Source organism: Mustelus asterias, chromosome 22, assembly GCF_964213995.1.
Source record: "Mustelus asterias chromosome 22, sMusAst1.hap1.1, whole genome shotgun sequence".
Classification (NCBI taxonomy): domain Eukaryota; kingdom Metazoa; phylum Chordata; class Chondrichthyes; order Carcharhiniformes; family Triakidae; genus Mustelus; species Mustelus asterias.
Genome location: NC_135822.1, coordinates 22,628,847 through 22,648,488, shown reverse-complemented (window position 1 = coordinate 22,648,488; position 19,642 = coordinate 22,628,847).

Below are 19,642 nucleotides of genomic sequence, written 5' to 3'. Positions count from 1 at the left end.
TTGTATACCTTCCGGTTTCCTAGAATAGTCTTGTATATTAACAGGAGTTGAAAGAAAAGTTCCCATCACATCACCATATTTGAGAATGCCTGTGCTTGATTTTTAAAAAAACCATGGGAAGCAACCATCAAATTCTCAAAGCTTTTATTTCAGACAGATTATGATTTTTACATAAATGGATTAACAGTTGATAGTATTCCCAGATTTTCCCTTTGGAAATAATGACAAGATTTTCCCATCCTTCCCAGAATGTGCAGGTTAGGTGGATTGGCCATACTAAATTGTCCCTTAGTGTCCAAAGATGTGCAGGTTAGGGGGATTGGCCATGCTAACTTGCCCCTTAGTGTCCAAAGATGGGTAGGTTAGGTGGATCGACCATGCTAATTTGTCCTTTAGTTTCCAAAGATGTGCAGGTTAGGTGGATTGGCCATGCTAAATTGCCCCTTAGTTCCAAAGATGTGCAGGTTAGGTGGATTGGCCATGCTAACTTGCCCCTTAGTTTCCAAAGATGTGCAGGTTAGGTGGATTGGCCATGCTAACTTGCCCCTTAGTTTCCAAAGATGTGCAGGTTAGGTGGATTGGCCATGCTAACTTGCCCCTTAGTTTCCAAAGATGTGCAGGTTAGGTGGATTGGCCATGCTAACTTGCCCCTTAGTTTCCAAAGATGTGCAGCTTAGGTGGATTGGCTATGTTAAACTGTCTCTTAGTATCCAAAGATGTGTAGATTAGGGGGTTTAGCAGGCTAAATACGTGGGGTAATGGGGATATGGCATGGGTGGGCTGCTCTGTCAGAGAGTCAGCGCAGACTCGATGGGCCAAATGGCCTCCTTCTACACTGCAGGGATTCTATGATTCCCACTTGGCAAGATCTTCCAGTCTTGCCCAAGGCAACTGCTGTGGTGGGTTTCCTGGTCAAGCCGTGCAAAACACCATAGATGGGACGTGATGCTCCAGCTGGCAGCCAGGTGAGCTGGCTGTGCCACCCTGGAGAGGGGGAGGTGCTGGGGTGGGGGGGGACCCTGCCCAATGTTACTGCTGCTACTTCCCTGCATTAAATGGCCATTGGCTTCTCTGTAACTTTGTCTTGTTTTCGATCAGCTACCCAGTGCAAATGAGGGGGGAGGGGATAGGGTCATCCATTGCTCCGATCTTACACCTCTTGACTATAAAGTAGCATGTCCTCTGACTCAGTGCGAAATGCCCCACGGCATTTACCAAGCAATATGTTCAAAGCATGTCTAGTGCACAGCCTCCTATTGTCACATTTACTGAGCCACAACTTTGTCACACGGAAAGTCCAGCGGGAATTGTAAGTAAGATTGGGCAAGGGTTTAGAGGAGGAATCTGACCCAGATTGGTTCCCATTCACTTTGGGCAGATTATGTTAAAATCGGGCCTTCATTTCCAACCTCACAACTTGTACACGCTTCGATTGGCTGTGTTTTCTCCGGTAATTGTTCAACTCCAATCGAAGAACAGGACAGCACAGGAACAGGCCCTTCGGCCCATCAAGCCTGTGCCCATACGAAGTTTCTATCCCTCCCGTTCATGGGTCTATCAAGATGCACCTTGAACGTTGCTAACATGTCTGCTTCCACCATCTCCACTGGCAGCGCGTTCCAGGCACCCATCACCCTCTGCGTGAAAAACTTTCCCCTCACATCTCCCCTACGCTTGTCCCCGCTCGCCTTAAACCTGTGCCCTCTTGTAGTCAATCCTTCCACCCTGGGAAAAAGCCTCTGACTATCCACCCTGTCTATGCCGCTCATCATTCTGTAAACCTCTATCAGGTCTCTCCTCAGCCTCCGTTTTTCCAGTGAAAACAATCCGAGTTTATCCAACCTCTCCTCATATCTAAAGCCCTCCAGACCAGGCAACATCCTGGTGAACCTTCTGCAAAGCATCCACGTCCTTCTGGTAGTATGGCGACCGGAACAGCGCACAATATTCCAAATGCAGCCTCACTAAAGTTCAGTCTCCCAACAGCATGCTAATGAAGTCTGGCTTTCAATGTTCTCCTTTTTTCCCCGTCCGTCCAATGGCCTGTCTGCAGGTTCTGGCTCCAATGCGATGTTGGAGATGTCTTTCCTTTATTAAGCTGCTCTGTGCCCCTAAGGATTTACAGTGGCCTGCTTGAGGAACATGGTTCATTTATTTTCCTTTCCGCCCCCCTTCACCCGCCCAGGCTGGGAACAGCATTAGCAATTTGTTTTTTCTGAGATGACTTTGCCATCACATCTGCAGCATGTGCCCAGGAATTGTGTGTTATGGTGCGTTAATATCCCATTAGGAGGTTTAGTGTTGATCCAAAGCAGAGAGCCTGCAGAGTAGATGAGTGATGAAGTGAAGCAGATCGATTCTCACTCCTCCAGTGTATGTAACTCTCTGTCACAGTGTCAGGGTTAGACTCTGGTGGCAAATAATATATTCAAAGCATGTCTAGTGCACAGCCTCCTGTTGTCACATTTACTGAGCCACAACTTTGTCACACAGAGAGTCCAGCGGGAATTGTGAGTAAGACTGGGCAAGAATTTAGAGCAGTGCATTATAGGAAGGATGTGATTGCACTGGAGGGGGTGCAGAGGAGATTCACCAGGATGTTGCCTGGGATGGAACACTTAAGTTATAAAGAGAGGTTGGATAGGTTTGGGTTGTTTTCTCTGGAGCAGAGAAGACTGAGGGCGACCTGATTGAGGTGTTCAAGATTATGAGGGGCATGGACAGGGAGCAGATGTTCCCCTTAGTTGAAGGGTCAGTTACGAGGGGATACAAGTTAAAAGTGAGGGCTGGCAGGTTTAGGGGGGATTTGAGGAAAAGCTTTTTTACCCAGAGGGTGGTGACGGTCTGGAATGCGCTGCCTGGGAGGGTGGTGGAGACGGGATGCCTCACATCCTTTAAAAAGTACCTGGATGAGTACTTGGCACACCATAACATTCAGGGCTATGGGCCAAGTGCTGGCAAGTGGGATTAGGTGGGCAGGTCAGGGCTTTTCATGCATCAGTGCAGACTCGATGGGCCAAAGGGCCTCTTCCACACTGTAGTATCCTGTGATTCAATGCTCGATTTCAACGGTATCTCCGGTATTGATGTGAGAGGAAATCGGCTTCATCCAGATGCTGCGGTGACTTTGCGAACAGAACAACTTTGTGCTGACGTTGCAGTTGGCGACGCACCTTCAGTGTCATCGTCAGCTTTGTGTTGGCCTTGTCCCCAGAACACAGTGGCTTCAATTTTATCTCCAGTCACCAGTCCGCCTGCAAATTCCCAGTTAGAAACAAGAGGTTGAGTCTTTTTTTCTGTTGTTGTCTCTGGACGTGAGCTGGCCTTGTGCCCAGGGTCCCAACCACGAGTCAGGCAAGCTGGGAACAGCATTTCAAATGTATCCTGCTCTGAGCCAGCCTTGCCCCCGAGTCACAGTCTGTACAGAGTGTGAAGATTGTGGAACAACTTTTTTTTGTTTTTCTGGATTATACAAGCGTTCATTGTCTGAGGTGTTATTGGGAGTGGGGGTGGGGGGAGTTGGGGGAGAGATTTCTCCTGAATATGTTCTCTCTTTCATTTGTAAGACTACCACCGTTGTTTGCATTTGTAGCTCCTGTTCTAATTGCTTCGAACTCCTTCTCCGTTTGTTCTATAAGTGTCTATTTGCTTCTAAGTCCACTTCTCTGTTAAGTTCCCTTCTCTGTTTGTTCCCAAGTCTCTCTCTGCTGCCAATGTTTGATTCTGTTTGTGTTCTGTTCTGGCTCCCACCTCTCTGGAATTCCAACCCTCTCTGCCCGCTAAGGCCTCCATTTCAAGGACTCCCATTTACCCATCTTGCATTGTGTTCTAATGCCCCCCCCCCCCCCCCCCCGCCTCTCCCCAGAACCCCCCACACCCCCCCCGGTTCTAAAACTATCTCGGATGCACCGAGATTCCGACACCGCTTCTTTGAATTGCATCATCAGCCTCCCACAACTACCACACAATCACACACTGCTCCCACATCCTGTTTCTTTTCCAGAAGTGATTTTTGGAAGGAAAAAAGGCACATTCGAGATTCTTACAGGATGAAGGAACAGTGTCTGTTGATCCATTAATTGCAAGCTGGGAAAATCTGCGACTGACACAGAAAGCTCTCAAATTTTGTGAGGTAAAATAGCGATAGGCCGAGGCCTCAAAACTCAAACCTTAATCAAGGTGTTATGGAGCACAAAAGACATCGCGGTTGTTCATTTTAATCATAGGGTACCGCTTTTTAAAACTTGCTTTATCATAGAATAGAATCCCTACAGTGCAGAAGGAGGTCATTCGGCCCATTCGAGTCTGCACCAACCACAGTCCCACTCAGGCCCCATTCCCATGACCCATCATATTTACCCCGCTAGTCCCCTGACACTAGGGTCAATTTAGCATAGCCAATCAACCTAACCCACACATCTTTGGACTGTGGGAGGAAACCGGTGCACCCAGGGGAACGCACGCAGATACGGGGAGAACGTGCAAACTCAGACAGTGACCCGAGGCCGGAATTGAACTTGGGTCCCTGGCGCTGTGAGGCAGCAGTGCTAACCACTGTGCCACCATGCCATCCATAGCTTTGTACCTTATTAATCTCAGTTATTGAAAAAGGTGGGAAAGCATTTTGGGCGAATGTTCGTCAAGAGAGAGTTACAGGCAGCTCTTTGCACAGGAAAACTCAATTATAAAGTTTATTTATTAGTGTCACAAGTAGGCTTACATTAACACTGCAATGAAGTTACTGTGAAAATCCCCTAGTTGCCACACTCTGGCGCCTGTTCGGGTACACGGAGGGAGAATTTAGCATGGCCAATGCACCTAATCAGCACGTCTTTCGGACTGTGGGAGGAAACTGGAGCACTCGGGGGAAACACATGCACTCACGGGGAGAATGTGCAGACTCCGCACAGACAGTGACCCAAGGCAAGAATCGAACCTGGGTCCCTGGTGCCATGAGGCAGCAGTGCTAACCACTGTGCCGCCCCCATGTTTATATATTGAACAGAAAATGAAAAACGTGAACAAGAACAAGTTGCCTATCTACAGCATACCATCCCTTTTCTAAAGATAGGCATTCTATCCTTCTGTGATGTGGAGATGCCGGCGTTGGACTGGGGTAAGCACAGTAAGAAGTCTCACAACACCAGGTTAAAGTCCAACAGGTTTATTTGGTAGCACGAGCTTTCGGAGCGCTGCTCCTTCATCAGGTGCCCCTTCACTCATCTGATGAAGGGGCAGTACTCCGAAAGCTCGTGCTACCAAATAAACCTGTTGGACTTTAACCTGGTGTTGTGAGACTTCTTACTATCTTTCTGTATAATACTTGGATTTTATTTATATCATTAGGCCTCAGGCTCTGTTTCTGGTTGTTGGGGAGGGTGTCATCTGACAGGGGCCCCGCTAGAATCTGGATGTCAGCAGCGAGGCACCTTTTAGCATGAGATCAGCAGCGAGTGTTTCATTCAGGGCGGATCAGGCCACAGCCTGCTTAGTGCTGCTTGGAATTGACAATATCTACCTATTATCTTTGGGTGCAAAGGTCGTGCCCCCTCCTGACCCCATCCAGCTCTCCCCCTGACCCCCTGTGTAAGGGGACCTAAAACTGTGCCTGTCTTTGAGAGTTCAGAGTACTTCCTGTACTGATGTACTTCAACATCACTAAGAAAGATTTATCAGGTCATTGTCCTCAACAGATACATAAAGGGGCATGGAATAGTTTGATATGGACAATGTCAAGGCGAAAGGTCTTTAGAAAGGCGCCATGTGTCAGCGCAGACTTGGTGGGCCGAAGGGCCTGGTCCTGTGCTGTTCCGTTCTTTGTTCATTAGCGTGTTGCTGTATGTGGGAGCTTTCTGTGCACATAATGGCTGCTCTGCCTCCTACATTACAACAATGACAATACATTTTCAAAATACTTAATTAGCTCTTTGGGACATTCTGATGTTGTGAAAAGTGTTACAAGTACTCTTTTATTTAACCACAAACACAAGCGTTTTTCTCTTCACTCACCTAAACCCCACAACTGGTGAGCCCCCAGTGAGGCCATTCTGGTGATCAGTACAACTCACCACTCTGTAGTGTTCAGTATTAGATCTGATCTCTCCAGAGACTATGAAACATAGAAACTAGAAGCAGGAGTAGGCCATTCAGCCCTTCGAGCCTGCTCTGCCATTCATTTTAACCATGGCTGATCATCAAATTCAATCTCCTGATCCCGCCACTTCCGCCCCCCCCCCCCCCCCCCCCCGCCTCCCCCCACCCTCCCCATTAGTGGTTAGCACTGCTGCCTCACAGTGCCAGGGACCCGGGTTCGATTCCTGTCTTGAGTGACTGTCTGTGTGGAATCTGCACGTTCTCCCCATGTCTGCGTGGGTTTCCTCCAGGTGCTCCGGTTTCCTTCCACAGTGTGAAAGATGTGCTGGTTAGGGTGCATTGGCCATGCTAAATTCTCCCTCAGTGTGCCCGAACAGGCGGAGTGTGATGACCAAGGGATTTTCACAGTAACTTCATTGCAGTGTTAATGTAAGCCTACTTGTGACACGAATAAATAAACTTTTATATCCCTTGATCCCTTCAGCCCCAAGAGCGATATCTAATTTTTCCTTGAAAGAAAGGAGGACCTACAAGCAAAGCGAGTCCCCACACCCAGTTTTCACCCCTGGGCATCATTGGCATTTAAGGACTGGATTGAGGGTCATATTTTATGGGGGGGTTGGGGGAGGGGGGAATACTACTGGGGCCCACCAGAAATCAGTACAACAGGGGTTCAGCTATTGCCAATGGGTTCTGCTAGAGTTACAGTGGGAGCATGGCAGATTCCATGAAGAAATTTAAAGTAATTATTTATGGTTAATTAGGAAATCTATGGCAATTTAGGATGGAGAGGAGTAAAATTCAATCATAGAATCCTTGCAGTGTAAATGGAGGTCATTCGGCCCATCGAGCCTGCACCGACAACAATCCCACCCTGGCCCTATAACTCCATCTATTTACCCTATTGCTACCCCTGACACTAAGGGGCAATTTAGCATGGCCAATCCACCTAACCTGCACATCTTTGGACTGGGAGGAAATCAGAGCGCCCCAACGAAACCCACACAGACACAGGGAGAACATACAGACTCCATACAGACAGTGACCTGAAGCGAGGATTTGAACCCGGGTCCCTGGCACTGCGAGGCAGCAGTGCTTACCACTGTGCCACCGTTCTGCTGGTTGGGTTTCTCTGTGGTACAGGTGGATGAGCTGGAAGCGCAACATTGAGACACTCCAGCAAATAGGCATTGTTACTGCATGACAACTTTACGTAAGTACTTTCCATTATAATTGTTCACACAGAAGTTTATAATGGACATAGATGCAGACATAAGATTACTAATGTATTATAGATAGATATATTTATTCTGTACACACTATATATATATATATGCATTATACAAACATATAGAAATTCATTTCAATCTACCATTTCACATGACTGGCGTAGATTAATTTTTATATATTTCACATTTTTTTGCTTTATCCATGATCTTCTACAATTGTACAAAATTTTCCAATTATATAGTTTTGTCTTATTTTTCACTCTCATGCTTCTCGGTCTAAATAACTTCCCACTACATTTCTTAACCATTTCAATTATCCCACCAACCCCAAATGCCACTTACCCCAATGGCCTAGTGGTATTATCACTCGACTATTAATCCAGAAACTCAGCTAATATTCCAGGGACCTGGGTTCAAATCCTACCATGGCAGCTGATGGAATTAATTCAATTTTTAAAAAAGCTGGATTTAAGGATCTACTGATGACAGTGAAACCATTGTCAATTGTTGGAAAAACCCATCTGATTCACTAATGTTCTTTCGGGAAGGAAATCTGCTGTCCTTGTCTGACCTTCAAGAGCCACAGCAATGTGGTTGACTCTCAACTGCCCTCAGGCAACTAGGGATGGGCAATAAATGTTGGCCAGCCAATGATGCCCATGTCCCATGAATGAATAAAAAAATATTAATAGATCCTCCATTACACTGTAAAATTGTCAACTCTTTCCATTGAAAAGTCCTATGTAAACATTCCTACGCAAGTGTCGCGGTACAATGTCTACACAGAGCTGGTCCACTTTGGTTCCAATAGATGGCACTACAGCTGGAGTACCAGTGATCCCATTGGGAGGTGCTGGGGGAGGAGTTGGCCTATGTGAAGAGCCCAAACAAGCTCATTGACCCCAGTGGAGTGGAAAATTAATGGTGATGTAAAATGGGGGCTGATTCAAGATGGGCGTGACTGGCATAGATTAATTTCACCCCTCATCTTTGATGCCATTCAAGCTCTTTATCATGTAGTTGCAGGCTGGAGCCAATGGGTGGCACTTTTTAGGAATCGCTCCAATCTTTCCTGGAAATATTGTTGACCAAAATATTTTTTTCTCTGTAACTGAAATTTCCAATGTCCGAAAAATAAGAAGTTAAATTAAAAAAGGGTTCAATTCCAAAAATAACTACTTCACAATGTGATTAATTGTATCAATTGAAGTATATTTTGTCTTGTTTAATATCTCATTAAAGTTCAGGCCTCAGCCTTTTAAAAGCCTGGGCCCCACACTCCATGTTGTTACCAGGTTGAATGGAAAGAGAGAAGGCTTGAGGGACATTGAACGGGCTTGAGAGACATTGAATGGGCTTGAGGGACATTGAATGGAAACGGGGTCTAGAGGAGCCAACCTTCCCATCTGTAACCTTGCAAGACCACCGAGATTCTGTAACCAGATCCCTCTCCGTGCGCAGAACACTGCCGGGAACCAGCTTTGTTCATGGGATGGACCCTGTTCATGTTTCACTGATAATGGAAGAGGCGGCTCCACCAGAACACCACTGCTGACAGGGCAATCTCAACCTCTCTGTGCTTAGGACACTGCAAAATCCAAATATCCATCAACTGGTAGATTGGGTGATTAGAGGAATTGAATGAAGAAATGAGTGATGAGGTGTCTTTTGAGCAAATCAAATGTCAGAATTTTTCCTAAATTCATTCATGGGTTGAGGGTGTCGCTGGCAAGGCCAGCATTTATTGTCCATTCCAACTTGCCCTTGAGAAGGTGAGGGTGAGCTGGTTCCTTGAACCACTGCAGTCCATAATAATGTAGGTACACCCATAGTGCTGAAAGGGAGGGAGTTCCAGGATTTTGACCAAGCGACAGTGAAGGAATTATGATATATTTCCAGGTCAGGATGGTGAGTGGCTTGGAGGGGAACTTCCAGATGGTGGTGTTCCCATGTATCTGCTGCCCTTGTCCTTCTAGATGATAGTGGCTTTGAAAGGTGATGTCTAAGATGCCTTAGTGAGTGCCTGCAGCACATCTTCTAGGTGCACACTGCTGCCACTGAGCATTGGTGATCGACAGAGTGACTGTTTGTGGATGTGGTGCTTTGTCCTGGATGGTATCGAGCTTCTTGAATGTTGTTGAAACTGCAGCCATCCAGGCAAGTGGGAGTATTCCATCACACTCCTGACTTGTGCCTTGTAGATGGTGGATAGGCTTTGGGGAGTCAAGAGGTGAGTTACTCACCACAGGATTCCTAACCTCTGACCTGCTCTTATAGCCACCATATGCATATGGCGAGTCCAGTTCAGTTTCTGGTCAATGGTAACCCCCACGATGTTGCTGGCAATGCTATGGAATGTTAAGGCACAATGGTTAATTCTCTCTTGTTGGAGATAGTCATTACCTGGTACCTGGGTGGCACGTATGTTACTTGCCACTTGTCAACCCAAGCCTGGATACTGTTCAAATCCTGTTGCATTGGGACATGGACTGCTTCAGTATCTGGGGAGTTGCGAATGCTGCTGAACATTGCGCGATCATCAGAGAATGTCCCCACTTCTGATCTTTTGTTGGAAGGGAGGCACGGTGGTACAGTGGTTAGCACTGCTGCCTCACAGCGCCAGGGACCCGGGTTCAATTCCAGTCACGGGTGACTGTCTGTGCGGAGTCTGCACGTTCTCCCCGTGTCTGCGTGGGTTTCCTCCGGGTGTTCCGGTTTCCTCCCACAGTCCAAAGATGTGCTGGTTAGGTTGAATGCCCCTTAGAGTCCAAAGATGTGTAGGTTAGGGGGATTAGCGGGATAAATGTGTGGGTTTACGGGGATAGGGTAAGGTTAAGATGCTCTGTTGGAGATTCGGTGCAGACTCGATGGACCAAATGGCCTCCCTCTGTACTGTGGGGATTCTATGATGGGCCTAGGACACTAACCTCAGGAACTCCTGCAGCGATGCCTTGGAACTCAGATGACTGGCCTCCAACAACCATAACCTACTTCCTTTGTGCTAGATGGGACTTCAACCAGTGGAGGGTTTTCCGCCTGATTCCCATTGAGTCCAGTTTTGGTCAGGCTCCTTGATGCCACATGCGGTCAAATGCTGCCTTCGAGCCTGCTCCGCCATTCAATAAGATCATGGCTGATCTCATTGTAACTTTAATCCCACATTCCTGCCTACCCCCAATAACCTTTCACCCCCTCGTTAATCAAGAATCTATCTAGCTCTGCCTTAAAGATATCCAAAGACTCTGCTTCCACCATTCACAGAATCATAGGATCCCTACAGTGCAGAATGAGGCCATCCGGCCCATCGAGTCTGCACCGACTCTCTGAAAGAGCATCCCACCCAGACCCTCCCCTCCATCCTATCCCCATAGCCCCGCACATTCACCATGGCCAATCCACATAACCTACACATCTTTGGAATGTGGGAGGAAACCAGAGCACCCGGAGGAAATCCAAGCAGACACAGGGATAACGTGTTGACTCTGCCCAGACAGTGACCCAAGCTGTGAATCGAACCAGGTCCCTGGCGCTATGAGGCAGCAGTGCTAACCACTGTGCCACCACACAGCCCGCCTTTGAGTTCCAAGGGCTCAGGATCCACTGAGAAAGAAAATTTCTCCTCACATAAAGTAAAAAGTTTATTAGTCACAAGTAGGCTTACATTAACACTGCAATGAAGTTACTGTGAAGATCCCCTAGTCGCCACACTCTGGCTCCTGTTTGGGTACGCTGAGGGGCAATTTAGCATGGCTAATGCACCTAACCAGCACATCTTTCAGACTGTGGGAAGAAACCAGAGCACCCGGAGGAAACCGATGCAAACATGGGGAGAACGTGCAGACTCCGCACAGACAGTGACCCAAGCCAGGAATCGAACCCAGGTCCTGTGAGGCAGCAGTGCTAACCACTGTGCCACCGTGCCACCTTGTCTTAAATGAGCAACCCCTTATTTTTAAACAGTTCGAGCTTTTCCCACAAGAGGAAACATCCTGTCCACGTCCACCATGTCGAGACATTTGGCTTAAAAATGTGTCAACTATAAAGTATTTCAGATGGACCAGGATGCTTTACTTCTGATGTCAAAGTTGTTGGGAAGCTTCTTTGCTGAGTCCACCCGACAGATCCTGCCACCATAAGAGAAAGCGGAAAATGGTAACATTTGTAGGGAATGTAGATATTTTGAAATTCCTTGCATCCCTGACTGGAACGATCTGGGAGGGTGGAGTTAAATCCTTCATTGTTTTTTCAGCAATTATAAAACAAATTCCTCTCCTCGCCACCCTAACAGCGATTGATGAATCACCAAAATTGTGACAAAGAGTACCTAAAATATGCAGGAAATTAATAATGGTAAGTTAAATTGTGCAATTGATTATCTTTCTAACCTGAATGAAAACTGAGATATCTGTGTAAATTGTAAACTTCAAAATAATGAAAAATATGCAAAGGAGGAAACTACCTCTGCTGAGGATCCAGGTGACCCCAAACCCCACAACAAATTAAGTCTTGTGCCTTCACAAGAGCTTATCGTATGAGGAACGGTTGAGGACTCTGGGTCTGTACTCTTTGGAGTTTAGAAGGATGAGGGGGGGATCTTACTGAAACTTACAGGATACTGCGAGGTCTGGATAGAGTGGACGTGGAGAGGATGTTTCCACCAGTAGGAAAAACTAGAACCAGAGGGCACAACCTCAAGCTAAAGGGAGGGTCCTTTAAAACAGAGATGAGGGGGAATTTCTTCAACCAGAGAGTGGTGAATCTGTGGAACTCTTTGCCGCAGAAGGCTGTGGAGGCCAGGTCATTGAGTGTCTTTAAAACAGAGATAGATGGGTTCTTGATTAATAAGGGGATCAGGGGTTATGGGGAAAAGGCAGGAGAATGGGGATGAGAAAAATATCAGCCATGATTGAATGGCGGAGCAGACTCGATGGGCCGAGTGGCCTAATTCTGCTCCTTTGTCTTATGTTCTTATGGTCTTCAATGGCAGTATCTCCAGTAGTTTTGAAGGCAGGTATCAGTCATTAGTAACTGGTGCAATCTGCATGGCAATGTCTCTACCAATCAGAGCCACTTGTCAACCATTCGGCACTGTCATCTCATGCAGTATAAATTGTTGTTGTGTATTCTTGTCCTGATAAATGCAAGACAAAATGCTTCGACAACAATGTCTTTTTTCAGCAATACTCGAGGTAGATCTTACGAAACCTATGATGTGCTTCCTGTGAGGGTTTACCATGGAGACGGGAGCAGAGGTCAAGGTGTCACACAGGATTTTCCCCCCTACATGAATCCTCTAATGTTAGTATTCTGCCTATGTGGTTTGTCACATGTATGCTTTGTTCATAATAAAGATAGAAACATAGAAACATAGAAGCAGGAGGAGGCCATTCGGCCCTTTGAGCCTGCTCTGCCATTCATCACGATCATGGCTGATTGTCCAACTCAGTAGCCGAATCCTGCTTTCACCCCATAACCGTATTCCACAAAACACAATTTTGAGGGAAAAAAAACAATTTGTCTCCAAGAATATGAGGGTGTGGAGCTGGAAGTGAAGGGGGATTCAACATGCTTGTGTTCGCTTGAGGTTTGATGACAATAGTGGTCGGATTTGCATCCATTTGACACTCTGTGAAATATTCTTTTGGAGATTGGAAGGTGAAATATGAAAACCCATTTGTTCATTAATGTCCATTCAGGAAGGATTGTATGAGAAGGCTGAAGGGAGAGTTTTCCGATTCCCTTTTTCCTCTTACTGGTCCTGGGATTTTTTTTTTCTGTTTTAATTGGCTCTGTCAAGTGATTGTATGGTTGTGGCAGGGGTGAGGAAGGAGTAGGGTTCGCTACTGCGGGGATGGTGCGTTGCTACGATGCTGCAATTGTCATAAGCTGAGGGGCAGGTTCGATGAACCATCCAACTGGTATTTCCCCATCTGTCAATGTTGTATATTTATTTGACACCCGCTGTCCTTACCCCATGTCTGGTGCCCTCAACTGCCCTCGGGGAACTAGGGATGGGCAATAAATGCTGGCCAGCCGGTGACGCCCATGTCCCTCAAATGAATAATAAAAAAAATCCGGTCTTCAGTTCCACACCAGTATGGTAGACTCTCAGTTCCCCTCCGAAATAACAGCAAACCACAGTTTATACAAAACAACTAGTGGTTCTAAAAGTGGAACAATCTTCTCAGACAACCAGCAATGGGTTGTAAATGCTTAATCCCAAGAAGGAATAAAATAATTGCAAGGTTTTTGCTGAGATCTGTTTGCAGTGCATTTAGAGGATAAAACAGTGCCTGACACATGAGATAATTGTGTCACTGAAGTATTTTGTGAAATCTTTCAGGGGCACCGTCTGTGTTTAAATCCCTTCAGGTCCTCACTCCTCCCTATCCCCGTAACATCCTCGAGACCACCAAAACCCCCCTCCTTTAACAGATTTTTAATCAGAAAAGGAATCAAGGGTTATGAGGATAAGGCGGGTAAAGTGAAGTTGATCTCATTAAATTAATCATAGAATCCCCTACAGTGCAGAAGGAGGCCATTCGGCCCATCGAGCCTGCACCGACAACAATCCCACTCAGACCCTATCCCTGTAATCCCATGTATTTACCCTGCTAATCCCTCTGACACTCAGGGGGAATTTAGCATGGCCAATCAACCCAACCCGTGCATCTTTGGACTGTGGGAGGAAACCAGAGCACCCGAAGGAAACCCACGCAGACACGGGGAGAACGTGCAAACTCCAAACAGTCACCCGAGACTGGAATTGAACCAGGGTACCTGGCGCTGTGAGGCAGCAGTGTTAACCACTGTGCCACCGTGCCGCCCTATGACAGGGCCATGATCTCATTAAATGACGAGGCAGACATGATGGGCCAAATGGCCCAACTCTGCTCCTGCATGTTATGGCTTTCTTTAACTGCGGTTTGTTTGCATACCCACTTCCCATCTGCCCACCATTGGCAGCAATGCCTCCAACCGTCTGGACTCAACTCTCTTGAATTCTCACCCTCTCCCTGCATCTTGGCCTTTTAAAGTAAAGTTTATTTATTAGTCACAAGTAAGCTTACATTAACACTGCAATGAAGTTACTGTGAAAATCCGCTAGTTGCCACATTCCGGCGCCTGTTCGGGTACACTGAGGGAGAATTTACCACGGCCAATGCACCTAAGCAGCACATCGTTGGACTGTGAGAGGAAACCGGAGCACCCAGAGGAAACCCACGCAGACACGGGGAGAACGTGCAAACTCTGCACAGACAGTGACCTAAGCCAGGAATCGATCCCTGGCGCTGTGAGGCAGCAGTGCTAGCCACTGTGCCACCGTGTTGGGACCCTACTTGAAACTTATCTCTCCACCCAAGCATCTGGGCACTCGTCCTATATCTTCTTCTTTGGCTTGACATCCGTTGTTGTTCCTTGCGCTACTGGGAAGCACGTTGAAATGTTTTTTTTGTCCCTGCTTAAAAGTACTAAATAAATCTGAGTTGCTTTTTCCCTGTGGAAGTTTAGGGTGGGTCCCCGAAAGACTTCTGAATCACGGAGGATGTCTCTTCTTCCCAGGGAAGGAGACCAAATGCCTCGTTAAGACGCAAGGCAGCCCCCCCCCCACCCCTCCCCCCCCACCCACCCCACCCCCCCCACCCTCCCCCCCACCACCCCCCCCCCCCCACTCCCCCCACCCCCACCCATCCCCCCACCCCCACCCCCTTGCAATTTCCAGTAAGATGCACTGACAACTTAACCAAGTGCAAATGGATCTGTTGGAAGGAGTTGGATTTGTAACCTCTACTTCCCACACCTGGCTGAGTTCCCAATGTGGTGAACACTTTCGCTCGCACCTTATCAGCTTCAGCCTCTAGGAGAGGGTGGCTCCTAACTGAGATTTGATCAGGAAGCATTGGGAGGCATTCATTTTCCACAGATACAGGCGCTGAGAGAGGCTCGGCAGAACCTCACAACTCGTTGCACTTACTTTGCATGGTGGCAAATAAAAAAAAGGGTGGCACGGTGGCACAGTGGTTGGCACTGCTGCCTCACAGCGCCAGGGACCCGGGCTCGATTCCCGGCTTGGGTCACCGTCTGTGTGCAGTTTGCACGTTCTCCCCGTGTCTGAGTGGGTTTCCTCCGGGTGCTCCGGTTTCCCCCCACAGTCCAAAGATGTGCAGGTTAGGTGGATTGGCCATGCTAAATTGCCCCTTAGTGTCAGGGGACTAGCTTGGGTAAATGCATGGCGTTATAGGATAGGGCCTGGGTGGGGATTGTGGTCGGTGCAGACTCGATGGGCCGAATGGCCTCCTTCTGCACTGTAGGGATTCTATGATATTCTATGACATCAGAACAATCAATACACACAGTACTTCTGTTGAAGGAGAGTAATGTTTACACAGATTAGAACCATTTTTTGAATTGGAGGAGGGATTAATTAGCTCTCCTCCTGGAAACCATGTAACAGGCTGTTTAAATCACCCAGGATCTCACCATTCCACGGACCCTATCATTCTCTCTAGTGTTGGTTTTGACTTGCTATTCAGAGCAGGCAAGGCGAATATCCACCAGGAACCACTGGGCCTCCCAACATGCAGACCAAGGCACAACGGCCATTTTAACCCCAGAGCCTGAGCAGGGAAACAATGGTGGCTTCCCCTCCTGGTAACCTCATGAGAGTTGGCGCCAAGGTCTAGAGAGACCAATCCAGGTGAGACTTTTTACTGGAATCACGCTCCCATTCCACCGTCTCCTAGAACCTCCATCCATATTACAATTGAATCCTGCCTTCTACCAGAACCAGTGGATCTTTGTGTGTCTAGGGGTGAATTATAGCTACAGCATGCCAAAGACACCCCCCAGAACAAAATAAAATTCAGCTGGGCATTTTCTTGATGTTCTGCCATCACTCCAGGCGAACTGATGCGAATGGCTAAAAACTGCCATTCCGAGTGTCATAGCAGGAGGCCATTCAGCCCATTAGAACCATAGAATCCTAGAATCCCTACAGTGCAGAAGGAGGCCATTCAGCCCCTGCACCAATTCTCTGAAAGAGCATCTTACCGAGGCCCAATCTCCGCTCTATCCCCATAACCCAACACATTACCATGGTCAATCAATCTAACCGGCACATCTTTGGACACTAAGGGTCTATTTAGCATAGCCAATCCACCTAACCTGCACATCTTTGGACACTAAGGTACAATTTATCATGGCCAATCCACCTAACCTGCACATCTTTGGACACTAAGGTACAATTTATCATAGCCAATCCACCTATCCTGCATATCTTTAGACACTAAGGGGAAATTTAGCATGGCCAATCCAACTAACCTGAACATCTTTGGACACTAAGGGGAAATTTAGCATGGCCAATCCATCTAACCTGCACATCTTTGGACACTAAGGGGAAATTTAGCATGGCCAATCCAACTAACCTGCACATCTTTGGACACTAAGGGGAAATTTAGCATGGCCAATCCACCCAATATCTGTGCTGTTTCTCCAGAAGTTTTTGGATGTAGTGACAGTAGATGATTGTGAGAGTCCGCCATGCAAATTCTTGTCCAATGGCTCTTTGCAGTTCGTCACTTGTTGAATAATCAGAAAGGCTTTGCCCCTTTGCTGCTGCGGTAATTTTTTTACTGGCTCCGATCAACGGTGAATTTATTGTCCGGTTCCACGTGCTGAAGAACATTCCGGCAATTCTACCTGAAACAACCAAATCGTGGGTGAACCCAAGTGAATAAATTGTCCCAGAAAGTTTGAATAACCCACAGTGAACCCACAGACAACAATTCCCTGACTCTAAATAATATTTTTATAATAAGCAGATATGAGACAGGCTCGTGCTGTCACATAAAAACATTTAGTAACATGATACAGTCGAGGCCTTTCACACTCGGTTGATACTAGACAGGACTAAGCCTGTTTTAAGAGGTGTAAAGCTATGCAAAGACATCAATCTTTTATTGCTGGCTGAATATTAATGTAGCGTCAGAGGCTCAATTCCCCAGAATCAAGTTAAAACACGAAATTAAATCCAAATGTTGGATTTGTCATGGCATTGTTACTTTAGTTAATTTGAAGCATTGCATTAAGTATAAAACTTTGAGACAAAGATTGTTTTCTCATATTGTGGTCAGATAGTGTCAGAGCTGGTTACATAACAGCCAACCTCATTAGATAGCAGCAGAGCTGGTTAGGCGGTGGTAGACCTATATAAGTAGCACCAGAACTGGTTAGGTTCTAGTCAACCTAGTTAAGTAGCAGTGCTTAGTCCTGCTGCCTCACAACGCCAGGGACGGGGTTCGATTCCCAGCTTGGGTCACTGTCCATGTGGAGTTTACACATTCTCCCCGTGTCTGCGTGGGTTTCCTCTGGGTGCTCTGGTTTCCTCCCACAGTCCAAAGATGTGCAGGTTAGGTGCATTGGCCATGCTAAATGCTCCCCCAGTGTACCCAAACAGGCACCGGAGTGTGGCGATTAGGGGATTTTCACAGTAACTTGCGGTGTTAATGTAAGCCTACTTGTGACTAATAAATAAACGTTAATTTTAAAAGGAACTGATTAGGTTCTAGTAGGCCTAGCTAAGTAGCACCAGAACTGGTTAGGATCTAGTAGACCTAGCTAAGTAGCACCAGGACTGGTTAGGATCTAGTAGACCTAGCTAAGTAGCCCCAGGACTGGTTAGGTTCTAGTGGACCTAGCTAAGTAGCAGCAGGACTGGTTAGGATCTAGTAGACCTAGTTAAGTAGCACCTGAGCTGGTTAGGTTCTAGTAGACCTAGCTAAGTAGCACCAGGACTGGTTAGGTTCTAATAAACCTAGTTAAGTAGCACCAGAGCTGGTTAGGTTCTAGTAGACCTAGCTAAGTAGTACCAGAGCTGGATAGGTTCTAGTAAACCTAGCTAAGTAGTACCAGAACTGGATAGGTTCTAGTAGACCTAGTTAAGTAGCACCAGAACTGCTGAGGAAGTAGTAGACCTAGATAAAAAGTACCAGAATTGGATAGGTTCTAGTAAACCTAGCTAAGTCGCACCAGTGCTGGTTAGGCGGTAGCAGACCTAGCTGTTGTGAAAAAATTTCAAGGTGGCCAGTGGTGTCTTAGACAATTCAAAACTTGCAAGGCAAATATCTTTGTGCAAAGATGTAACAAAATTTATTTCACATAAAACATAGAAAAAACAAAACAAACGTACAGCCAACCGGAGACTTCCAAAAGAGTTAAATAGCTCTATGGACAGAGCAACAGAACCTCTCCGAAAGAACTGAAGCACAGAGTCAAATACAGATCAGTTATACTTTTTCTAATCAATAATTCCCCTTTCATTAGCTTAAAATCAATTTCACTCAACAGTCATACATCAATATAAATCTCAGCCAACCATATGATATTTAATAGCATGGTGATATCTCATTGCCCAGTTAATACGGATGTAGTCTCCCTTCTTGGCTCTAACTACATCCCTGTTGCCTGGTAACAGCAGACATTACCGCAAGGTCAAAATAGATACTCCCACCGGCTCACTGGCAAGTTGAATAGATATGTGTTCCTACATCCAGGGGCATATCTATCCTTGTGTCGGGACAGTGAATGCATCTATGGAATAATTTTACAGGATATGTACCCTCATAGGAATTCTCCTGATAAGACTTGCTGACTAACTGGTTCCCAGACCTCTGGTTTTAAACTAATGACCTTTACCGCAATGCCTTTTGGTAACTTTGCTTGACTAAAGTGTACAATACATTAAAATATATTTAAAATATCAGCTTATATGTTTTAAAATCATAATTACTTGTTTTGATTCACTTGCTGCAGTCACATATGTGTGAACTGTTCGTGTTAGCTTGCCCAATAATCAGTTAACCTTTTACTGATCCCCTGTACTCTGAAAGATTGCATTCTGCCGATAAATCTTATTAGTTGGTTCAAAATCCCCTTCTTGACTAGCTAAGCAGCACCAGAGCTGGTTATGTATTACCAGACCTCATTGGATAGTTCTAGACCAGGTTAGAGTGTACCAGAGCTCAGTAGGCAGTGCTGGACCTTGTTATACAGTATGAGACCTGGTTCACCAGTATCAGCCTGGTTAGATAGTACTAGATAATGGAAGGGAGTACTGGAACTCATTAGATAATGACCAGATCAGGTTAGATAATACCAGAATTTGTCAGTGATGTGATGAATGTCAGTGATGGAGCCACTCACCTGAGTTTGTCCATTTTTTGGGGAAGTTCTTGCACTTAATGAAGGATTAACCTTCCGAGTTACAAGATGTTACTGGCATTTCATTTTCCTATCAGAGATTAGCCTGGCCTTATCCGGCA